An 11779-nucleotide genomic window follows, 5' to 3' on the forward strand; every position below is an offset into this window, starting at 1 on the left:
GCCCCTGTGTGCTGTCCCAGCCTGGCTGAGAAGCCACGGGGATGTTGTGGGCTGGCACAAGGCAGGGCTGGGTGCTTGGTACAGCTCAGGCCGTGCATCCTGCCCACGACTGTGTTTGCCAGGGAAAAAGGTGACCAAGAAAATTCCGGCATGGAAGCAAAGAACCTTAATAAATGGGATTTAAATAATAGATTTAGCTGAAAATCCCCAGAAGACGGATTTTTTTATCCACACATCAGGTGCTGTAAGCTTAGAAAAAGATAACAAAGCATTCCTCAGACAGAAAAGGTTGAGTTTCTGCTTTAATTGAAAAATCATGTGTGGTTTTGATACTCCTAGAGAGATGTTATGTTAAGAAGTAGTTTATACTGAAAGATGTATCATCACTATTTTGGGGTAAATTAGATTAAAGTGATTTGCAGTTATCCCTGTGCTAAGCAGCATAAAGGGAAGAAAGGAGAAGTTAAAGTTGTACTTGGGAGAAGTGCAGGCAGTTTGCTGAGGAAATCCTGACTCGGCTCTGCCTTAACAGGCTCGGTATTAGAGAGGAATTGTAGCTTTCTGGACCCATAATCAGATTCATCTGTCTCTTCTTTACAGTGGCATGGCAGAGCAGAATTACGAATATTTGCATGCCTTAAATTGAGTCTTTCTGTTTTAATTGTGTAATTATGGAAATCACTATTTAGGGATCCATAGTTAGGGCTCTGCTGAATTCTGCACTTCAGGCAGGCACAGAATCCCTTCGTTAAAGAGAATTCCCTGCAAAACCCCAGCATCCAGTCTGGAGTGTGGAATACATGGCCTGGGTATGTATTTGCAAATTCATTAATTAACTTATCAGTTCAAACTAATTAAAAATTGGTTCTTTAACAAATCTAATACATTGTGGCAGACCTGTCTCTTTTTTTTCCTGAAGATCCTATTAGCGGAGTAACGCAGACCCTGCAACCTTCCCGTGTAATTAACACTCACAGAAATCTTACCTATAAATTTCACTGACAGAATTTATTTGAAATAGTCTCTTACGAGGCTACACTTCAGAACTGGAAGTTTATTAATCAAGGCTCGTTTGCAGGGTTTTCCTTCAGTTTCCTGGGAGGATTTGCCTCCCTTCCAGCCCCCAAGGTCCGGTGGCACCGGGGCTCTGCTCTGCTGGGATGAAGCCTCATGGACCAGGGAGCTCTGGAGAAACAAGAAGCAGCCACACACATGGGAGAGTTGGACCACAAGCCGGGGTTGACTAACGAGCATAAACTATCTTTTAAATTCATTATAACCTCTTTAGTTCATCCCGTGTGGGCCACGGGGCAGAGGTTGAAGAACAGAGAGGTTTCCTGGCTGTTTGTTTCCGTCATAAACAGAATATACTGAATAATACATGACTGAGTGGTGTGATTAATTTTATTTGCACTCACAAACCGTGCACTCCCAGCTTCCCTGCCTGTGAGTAATGTGTCCCTGCCAGACACACACCAGGAAAAGCCCTTTGAGCCACCCCACGGCAGCATCACCCCAAAAGCACCCCACAAACTTCCCTGGGCTCAGGTGAGACAAAGAGCCTGACCAAAATGTGACACCCTGGCGTTTGTAACCCTGCCACAGCCTCTCCTCGGGTAACTCTGAGCTGTGCCCAGTGCAGGAAACTGGGGATCCTCAGGGGATCTGGGTGAAAGTGGGCATTTCCTTGGCAGCAGAAATTACAGACAGACTGACACAGCTCTCACTCACCAGCAGCAGGGCACGGCTCTCACCGAGCTCTGCTCCCCCTCAAAGTGACAACAAAAAAAGGTAAAACTGAGTAAGCAGGAAAGGGCACATTTAAAAACGCATTTTAAAGCAGAGGTAGCTGTGCTGTGCTGGCTTTAGAGCTCCTGTAAGAGTGTCCTGTTCCCTCCCCACGAGCAGATCTGGTGGCCCTGTCCTGTCACAGGACACTCCTCGGCCACCCGGAGCCGCTCGGTGCCAGCCCCCGGCTCTCTCCTGCCTCTGCTCATAAATTAACAAATTGCAAATGCAACATTAAATAATAGCAAATGCATCCTTACAAACAAACAAATAAATATTTCCAGCGCTTTATTAATAGAATTTTGACAGCTTCATTAGGTTGGTGAAATTTCAAGATACTTAATGAAATAATGCTTCATCCCTTGGCTTGTGATATAAATTCTAATGAAATGCGCAATTCCGATTCATCCTCAACAAACTGCGATGCTCTGCTCACAAGGCACTATCATACTGCCAAGGTTTTTATTTCCCTGACATTATGATCTTAACAATTTTATTTTAACAGTTGGAGTGGTTGTTCCTAATAAGTTAAACAGCAGAATAAAAGATCCCTGTAGAAGGTGGAAAAAAAAAAAAAAGTATATGTTTAGGTGGAAGAGACTTCAGAACAGATTATGGGTTGTTTTATATTCTAAATATGACACATTAATATCTACTCATTTAATACTGTAATTTTTTTTTTTTTTTAAGTTCCTTTCACTGAAAGATGATCTTTATTTCTCTGAAAATTGCCTGGTGGAATCCCCACTTGTGCAAATGATAAGTGACTGCTGCACACCACGAGCTAAATGCTCCAGAGCTCAATGGAGCTGCCCTTAAATGAACAAAGTAAATGGAAAAAAAAAATTAAGTAGAATTAATATTATTAAAGATAATAATATAAATTATTAGTAGTATTCTATTAAGGTCAGATTAATCCCACTACAATTCAATTGGAATAATACGGGCAATTTATGCAATCACAAATGTTTTAACATTTAAATTACCTTTCTGGCGTTCTGGAAAGCCGCATTTTGCATTCCGGAGCGAGGCGAGCCCTGCCCGGAGCGGAGTGCGGAGCTCCCGGGGGCCCGAGCGGCTCCGGCCCGAGCGGCTGAAGGGCTCTGGTTCCGACCCAGGGCTCCGGTTCTGACCCAGGGCTCCGGTTCTGATCCAGGGCTCCAGTTCTGACCCAGGGCTCCGGTTCTGATCCAGGGCTCCGGTTCTGACCCAGGGCTCCGGTTCCAACCCAGGGCTCCGGTTCCGATCCAGGGCTCCGGTTCTGATCCAGGGCTCCGGTTGGGATCCAGGGCTCCGGTTCTGACCCAGGGCTCCGGTTCTGACCCAGGGCTCCGGTTCTGATCCAGGGCTCCAGTTCTGACCCAGGGCTCTGGTTCCGACCCAGGGCTCCGGTTTGGTTCCAGGGCTCCGGTTCCAACCCAGGGCTCCGGTTCCGATCCAGGGCTCCGGTTCTGATCCAGGGCTCCGGTTGGGATCCAGGGCTCCGGTTCTGACCCAGGGCTCCGGTTCTGACCCAGGGCTCCGGTTCTGATCCAGGGCTCTGGTTCTGATCCAGGGCTCCGGTTCTGACCCAGGGCTCCGGTTCTGATCCAGGGCTCCGGTTCCGATCCAGGGCTCCGGTTCTGATCCAGGGCTCCGGTTCTGACCCAGGGCTCTGGTTCTGATCCAGGGCTCCGCCTGGGACCGGGGCTCCGGCGCCCTCGGATCGGGGGCTGAGGTTCGGACCGGGGGGTGCGGCTCGCTCCAGCCGCTCATCCCCCTCTGGCTCCTCTGTCGGGGGAAGAGAAGGATCCAGGAGAGCTCAGAGCCCCTGCCAGGGCCTGAAGGGGCTCCAGGAGAGCTGGAGAGGGACTGGGGACAAGGGATGGAGGGACAGGACACAGGGAATGGCTCCCAGTGCCAGAGGGCAGGGCTGGATGGGATATTGGGCAGGAATTGTTCCCTGGCAGGGTGGGCAGTGCCTGGCACAGGTGCCCAGAGCAGCTGGGGCTGCCCCTGGATCCCTGGCAGTGCCCAAGGCCAGGCTGGACAGGGCTGGGAGCAGCCTGGGACAGTGAATACCATGGCAGGGGTAGAACAAAATCTCTTTCAGGTCTCACCCAAACCATTCTGGGATTCTGTCGTTTGCTGGATGCTGAGTTTGGCACCTGTATGATCTGGGGCCAGGGCACCTGAGGGATGGAGCGTTTCCCACCTCTGCAGCACTGTCAGGGATCTGGACAGGCTGCATGGATGGCATGAGACCAATTGTTGGAGGTTCAACAAGGCAAAGTGTCGGGTTCTGCACTGGGATCACAACCCCAGGGCAAGGCTCCAGCTGGGGCCTTTCCTCCTTTTCCACTTGCTGGAGACACTGGAAGCTCTTTGAGACCCAGAGCATCTAATTTGTGCCAAGGCAGGCAGAGTCCCCAAAGGGACCTCCTGATTCTGTGGAAATGCAAATAAGTAAGACAGGAGTAAAGTTTTAACTCAAAGGGGTTTTTGTGGCTGGCTGTGGGTGCAGGACCCCCCTTCACCCATTTTGCAGCACCGTGGTGAGACAGTGCCACAGCTCTGGGCTTACAACACAATTCCAAACACTTTGCAAGCTCCAGGGGCTGTTGGGTCACGCCAGGTCTGTGTAGGAACAGCTTCCATCACCTGCAGAGGCTCTGAGCCCTGTCCCTGTCCCACCTGGCCACTGACCTGTCCTCTCCTGGGCTTGGAGCTCAGGGATGAGGCCACTGCCCATGGCTGCAGCATCCTGGGGACAAAGCTCCCCAGACCTCCTCCCGAGCTCAGGTGACACTTGGACATGGCCACAGAGGTGCTGGTGACACAGCTGTGGCACCACTGGGAGCGGGACCATCCGAGCTGGGGACAAACCCTGCGTTCCACCCACGTGAGCTTATCCCAGCCTCTCCTTCATCGCTGCCTGCAAGGATAAATGTGTCAGAGGCTGCCAGGGGTCCAGCTCTTCTCATAATGCTGGTTATACAAATAATCTCAGGTTTCAATTAAAAATAATCATGGTTTTGACTGCTTTCCCCCCAGTGCTGTGCAGCAGCAGGCTGTGAGCCAGCAGCTGTCCCCAGATAAGATCTGCACAGGCTAAGGGAGGGCAATTGGCCATCATTTTTAAAGACATTATTTTTAAACTGTGTGAGCACAGCGACAGAGGAGAGGCTCAGAACAAGGGCAATCTGTGGCTGGGTCAGTCCCATGCCCAAAGGGGGGAAATGCTGGATTGCAGCGAGCCCTTGCAGCATCCAATGGACCATTTGCTGCAGTGCCCCGAAGCCCTCAGAAGAAAAAGTCTCTTGTAGATTCTCTAAATTTAAGCTTCCTCCGATGCCCTGAGGAGTTTATGAACTGCTTGACCAAGATAATGACACTCTGACATTTTTGGATCCTCTCGGTGACACTGTTATTAATTTTACCATCTAATTTTATCATTTTTATCATCTTTTTCAAGCAGAAGCAGGGACCACAATTAGGGATCTTTTTCTTGTTGATAATAACAGCTCTTAGTACCTATAACTCATCAGCCAGATTTTTCTTTAATGCATTTGGCTTCCCTTATCAATTTCCTACCACTCAGAAATGTTAAATTATCCTGATTACTAGTTTTTTCCCTTTTTCCCCCCCATCCTTTAAACACTGCTTCTTTTTCTAATTTCTGCTTTCATTTTCACCCAGAGAGATCTCAAAATCAAACGCCATTCTTCAAAAATTATGACACAAATAGAACTTTTTAGCCAGGTTGGGAACTCTAAGTGGGAACTTTTTATTTTTCACTCATTTAGGGACATGTTTATTTTTTCTTCCCAGCAAGTTTCCCTCACCTCTTTATTCAGCCTCACAGATCCAGGGAGAAGCACCAGGTATATGTTACTGCTTGGGACTCTTTTATTATCCCATAATTAATGTAATCAGGTCATGATCACCGGTCTCCAGGCAACCACCAATTTCTAGTTCAGTGATCAATTCATCTTTATCCATCATAATAAGATCTAAAATAGAATTACCTCACGTTAGGTGCCATCTCTTTTGTGTTAGAAAATTATCATAGATAATTTTTAGAGATGCCACTGATGTTTTATTACTGCCTGCAGGAGGTCTCCAGCGCTCACCTCCCACAGCAGTGTCCTGCAGAAAAGGAGTTTGTGTGGGCAGTGTCCCCACCTCGGGGTGTGCTGGCACAAAGAGCCTCTCCCCACCCTGCAGGAAAGAGATGCAGGGAACAGAGAGAACTGTCACTTCATCTCTGTTCATGGCGTGTTTGGGGATGGAAGGGACCTGAAAGCTCATCCCATGGCCAGGGACACCTCCCACTGTCCCAGCTGCTCCCAATGCCATCCAGCCTGGCCTTGGGCACTGCCAGGGATCCAGGGACAGCCCCAGCATCTCTGGGCACCTGTGCCAGGGCCTGCCCACCCTGCCAGGGACAAGTTTCCTCCTAACATCTTATCTGAGTTTCTCCTTTTTCAGTTTAGAACTGCCACTCCCATTTCTATCATGAATTCTTGTAATAATCCCTCTCCTTTTCACAAACCCCCTTTGGGCACTCGAAGGGACTCTGAGCTCTCCCTGGAGCCTTCTCCTCTCCAGGTGAACCCCCCCAGCAAAGAAAACACGGGCATGGACCAAAAGGAATATTGCAGGGAGCGTAATGTCCCCTCTCATCCAGCAAGCTAAAGAAAATGAAGAGTTTTAACCCATTTTCTCTGTGTGGACAGTCTCTGGTTAGTCCCTCAGCGTGTCCTCACGGCGTGAATTATGGTGCAATAATTCACAGTGAGCTGCCTGGACAGCCCTCAGCTCCCAGCCTTGTGCCTGACACTGCTCCAGGCATGAATTATTGTCCTATAATTCACACCTTGTCATATCTTATTGCCGGAACATCCCCGAAATGACAAAGCTGGAGTCATTAAGGAGAAATTCAGTCAAAACTTGGCGAAGGCAGTTGATGGCAGGAAGGACCATGTACTAAAGGCTGATGAGGAACAGCTGAGGGAGCTGGGGGGGCTCAGCCTGGAGAAAAGGGGAACTTTCCCATTCCCCACAGCTCTCTGACAGGAGGGGCAGCCAGGACAAGTCAGGCTCTTCTCCCAAGTAACCAGTGACAGGACAAAGGGAAACGGCCTCAGGTTGCACCAGGGGAGGCTTAGGTTGGAAATAAAGGAAAATTCCTTCACTAATGCGTGGTCAGGCACTGGCACAGACTGCTCAGGGCAGTGCTGGGGTCACCATCCCTGGATGAGTTCAGAAAATGTCTGGATGTGACGCCAGGGGATGTGGGTTAGTGGTGACCGTGGCAGTGCTGGGTTGACAGTTGGATTTGATGACCTTAAAGCTCCCTTCCAACATAAATGATTCTGTGATTTACCTGTCTCGTTTTATATATTTTTTATATAAATAATTTTTTATAAAAATAAATAATATATAAATTATATATTTATATATTCTTTGGGACAGGAAGAACCCCAAAGAATAAACACAGGGGAAGAGCTGTGTGCATTCAGTGGTACAGGTGTGTAACTGTCTCATGCAGTTACAGTGTTAGTGGTAACTAACTGTAGCTACAGTTCAGTGGTAACTATCAGGGTGTAACTATCCCAGGTGGGATTTCTCCAAGCACAGAGATGGCTTTTCCAAACTGGATGCCTGTTCTCCAGAGGTTGTGACCAGCAGGTCCACAAAAGGCTCTCCAGCTCTCTGGCTTCCCATGCAGACAAACAGTTTGCTTCAAGGGGATATTTGCAGGTAGGAGATGCTCCCCAGGTGAGCAGAAGTCAGTAAAGCCCTTCAGGGACCCAGCACACACTGGGTACTGTGTTCTGTACATCCTCCTCCTCCTCTTCCTGCCCTAGGTCCCCAGAGGAGCAGCAGAAGGCAGCAAACTCAGTCACAGCCACATCCCGGAGAAGGTGGCAGCCCCACCAGCTGGCACCGTGCTGCATCCAGCTGGCTCCCAGGCTGCATCCAGCTGGCAGAGGCAGGAGCACAGAGCCCTGCAAAGGTGAAGCCAGCCAGGGAAAGGCAGACCCCCTGGCACCCTGGCAGCTCTGGCAGTGTTTGTGCTGGCACATGGATCCAGCTCAGCGCCTCCCGGGTGGATGCAGCACCTCCAAGGCATCGGTGCCCAAGTGCCGGCAGTGTTTGCTGACAGCTGGGAACAAACATGCATTACCATTAGTTATCCACTAATTAGTGGACTAATAACCAGCTAAACCAGCCTGTTCTTTAGAAGGTGAGTCTTTCCTGTCCTCCTGGATTGTTACAATAATCACAGTCACTCTGTGTGTTCCTGCAGAGTCACTCACACAGAAGGGACCATGGGACAGCCTGCAACTGTCCTGCTGCTTCTGCCACCCCAGTCCTGCCAAAGCTGGCAGCAAAATGCCATAAACTGCCACAGAACTGCGTGCTGGGGTGTGTGTGGGTATGTGTGGGTGTGGGTGAAGTCCAGAAATCTTCCAGGACAGTTCCCTGTCCCAGCCTTGGCTCAGGTGTGAGATGTGGCAGAGAAAGGAGCAGAGAGCTCGGGGCAGGTGAAACCGGCCCAGCCCAACAGCCCCAAGGGCAGCACGCAGCCAGCTGAGTTTTCTGACCACAAGGAGCACTTTAGCTTGTTCAAATCCCCTTTGGGATGTTCTCTGGGCTTGTCACTGCAGGAAAACAGCCTCTTTCCTCCCAGATCATTGACGTAGCTTATTACTGAATACTCGTCTGTTTGCAGATGTTCTATATTTTCCTGACATGAAGTTTCTTAACATCCCTTTTAAATTGTCTTTATGCTCACAATGTTGATGCATAATCTCTTTTTTCCTTGAGAAGTTCCTGTAAGTGCCTCGTGCAGTGATGAGATGAAAGCTTTCTTTGTGTTCCTGCCAATCCAGTTTGTATGCCTCTGTTTGTCACCTGCAGATAAAAGCTCAGGGATGTTGTTTAGAGCCAGGCTATGAAGCAGAGACTCAACTGGAGGCAAGGACAGGAGGAAAATATTAGCAAAGCAACCACCTAATTCCTGACGATGCCAGCAGCAGCCATTGTGAACCTCTGCCCAAACAGGAATCCCTTCCTAAAGCCTCTTCGGGTGCTTACGGGAGTGCATTGGACTTCAAAGAGGGTACACACGAGGCCAGCTCAGCTGATGAGAGGGAACTCGTTAAGCTGCAGTAATTTGGCAGCTCTGTGTTTACTTCTGCCAGAGCATCACATTTTGTGAACCATTTTTTTCCAACCCAGGAGGTTTTGAACTGCGTTGAGCTGATGAAACCCAGTCACATAAACCATTGCGTGGCTCCAAAACTGTTTGGGTGATGAAAGTCTCTGAACAGATCCTTTCATTAAACAGAGGACTCGGTTTCCTTTGGTTTTAGCCAATTAGAAACTGGTTTTAGCTGAAGCAAAGTTGTACTTTGTTGTGACAGACTCAGAGATGAGCTCTGCTGTGTGGGCACATCAGTGTTTATATCCCAAGTCACCCACGATGGGGGAGAGCTGGAGCTTTGCCCCACTGGGGGCTCCTCTGAATCCCTCTCCACCTCCACACACCACAGCCCATCACTGGAAGCTTCTCTGAATCCCTCCCTGCCTTCTTCCCTCTGACCTTTGGGGTTGTATCTGGTTTGCTGGGAGAATGTTTGACATGAATCCAGGCAGAACCTCCAATCCTGCAAACCCCATGGACTGTTCCAGGTAAATTCACTGGTGGCACCACTGTGGGAATATGGAACTGCAAGGAGCCTGCTCCACCTGGGCCTGTGGAGGTTTGTTTCTCTGCTCAACAGTTTCTTTTCTTTTCTTCTCCTCATGGTGCCACCAAACGCTGTCACAACTCTCAGCCCACATCTGCTCTCCCTCCTGCCCAGCCCTGCCCCTCTGCTGCTCCTCTGCAGGACTGGGTGGGATGAAGAATCCTTGGGATTGAGGAGCTCCTTGCACTGGCTGGAGAGTCCCAGAACCAGAGTCACTGAGGCTGGAAAGGATCTCTAATGGAGGGGTTTGGGGGCTTTTCCAAGGTAGGAAAATAGTATGATTTTCCTCTTCTCTCCTAATGCAAATGTGGCCAGATTGATTTACCTCCAACTTTCCATAGAGCAGATTCATTCCAAGAGGAGAATTTTGGGAAAACGTACAAGTTTGTGAAGACAGAGTGTTCTCGTGGAAGCTGAAATAGTCACTTCAGCTGGAACATTTGTGGCACATGGCCACAAAGGCAGGGTTTAAAATTGGGGTAGGGAATATCTCTGGATGGAATCCCAGAGGAAGGAGGATGGCAACTGGGGCAGGGGATTCACGGGCAGAGCAGCCCGGGGTGGAGCTCTCACAGCACAGAGACAGAATCCAGCAGGACCAGGGCTTAGAGTAGTTACCAACTCTCTGAAAGCAGGCAGGGGAGGGATGTTTGTGGATTGTGCTTCTTTTAGAAGAGACACAAGCAATGGGCAGCGATGGGATTGTGTTGAGATCATGAGCAAGGCAGGGACCCCGGGCAGGTGCCAAAACCCAGCCTTTTAGAAAGCTCCCTTCCACTCAGCCTTTACAAGGCCTTCCCTTTATAAAGCCTCACCTATCAGTGACAGGATTTGAAGAGAAGGAGAGAGAGAGAGAGAGGACTTGTCTGGATTTTTCCTCTGTGCTTTGGAGGGAACAATGGGAGAGCAAAGTTCTGCCTGGGTGAGAAACCAGGAGTCAGAGCTGTGGAATGGTCTGGAAGCAGGGAGAGAGGTGATGGGTTTGCAGGGTGGCAGAGTTGCAGGAAGGGGGGAACAATTTGGGCTTGCATCCCAAAGAGGCATAAGAGCACAGTGACCATCCATCTAGGGACTCAGTTCCACCAGAAATATCCCACTGTTTGGGAATTTTTGGGAACTCTTACTGGCAGTGTTGGAACCAGCAGACCTGAGGCTGATGAGGAGTTCTGTGGTTCTCTGTGAGATTGGTGGTGATGGAGGTGATGTCTCACCACTCAGCCCTGACTCCCTCCCCAGCAGCATCCCCTCATTTCCAGCACATCTCTGAGCTCTGGGAATCCCTGGCAGATTACAGCTGGGTGCACAGGGGAGGCCACCAGTAACTGAAACCCCACCCCTGGCACATCTGAGGGAAGGAAGTCCCCTTGTCCCTGGCTGCTGGCTGAAATGCTCCCTGTTCCACCCACTGCATGATATCCCAAGTAAATAACTCAAGCAGTTACAGAGCAGGATTACCTTGGAATTTGTTTTCATCCTATCACTGTGATTTGGTTGTCTGTGGGCATTAACTCCACATTGTAATAAGCAAAGCCTCTGAAATACCTTCATGAGAATTAGGGTTCTATAAATTAACTGATTACTGATAAAGCCTAATTATAAATTAGGTCTTATTATCAGAAGCTTCTGAGCTACTCTGAATGAATTAAAGCTGTAGGAGCAGAATATTTCAGTTAACTCTGTGAACTCTGATAAAGGTCTGAAGAGGGGCTTTGCTCTGCCCTTCTCCCAGGGAGCTTCCACAGAAGGACAGCCTGGGACAGCCCCTGCCCAGGAGCTCTTTGCTCCTTTCCTGTTTGCCCAAGGAGTGAGGAGATCTCTTCTCCAGGGGGAGATCACTTCTCACCCTGTTCAGTAACACCCCGAGGTCCCACTGCTACAAGCCTGGGAGGCTGTGAGTTGAAAGGCTCAGAAAGGCTCAGATTTTTCCCTAGAAAAAATCCTAATTCTCACCAGCCACTCTCTAACCCTCAACCTGCAAATCCTCACTGTGGCCTCGATGTGCTCTGCACACAAAAACCCATCCAAGAGTCACCCACCATTCCTCCCCTGCCCATGCAAGAACTTGAAATCTCTCAGTTCCATCTTTTGGACTGATAGAAAAGGCTGAGTGGCTGCTTTGGATTATAATGCTGCTTCCCAGCCTTTGAATGATTCTCTTTCTCTCCCACCTGTCCAACATGCCAGCCAAGTTCTGAAAGAGGAATAGGAAATGTTCCCAATAGGAAATGATTTGCAGCTGTGGGGTCACC

The sequence above is a fragment of the Cyanistes caeruleus genome, chromosome 20 (genome assembly GCF_971803275.1).
Source record: "Cyanistes caeruleus chromosome 20, bCyaCae1.hap1.1, whole genome shotgun sequence".
Classification (NCBI taxonomy): domain Eukaryota; kingdom Metazoa; phylum Chordata; class Aves; order Passeriformes; family Paridae; genus Cyanistes; species Cyanistes caeruleus.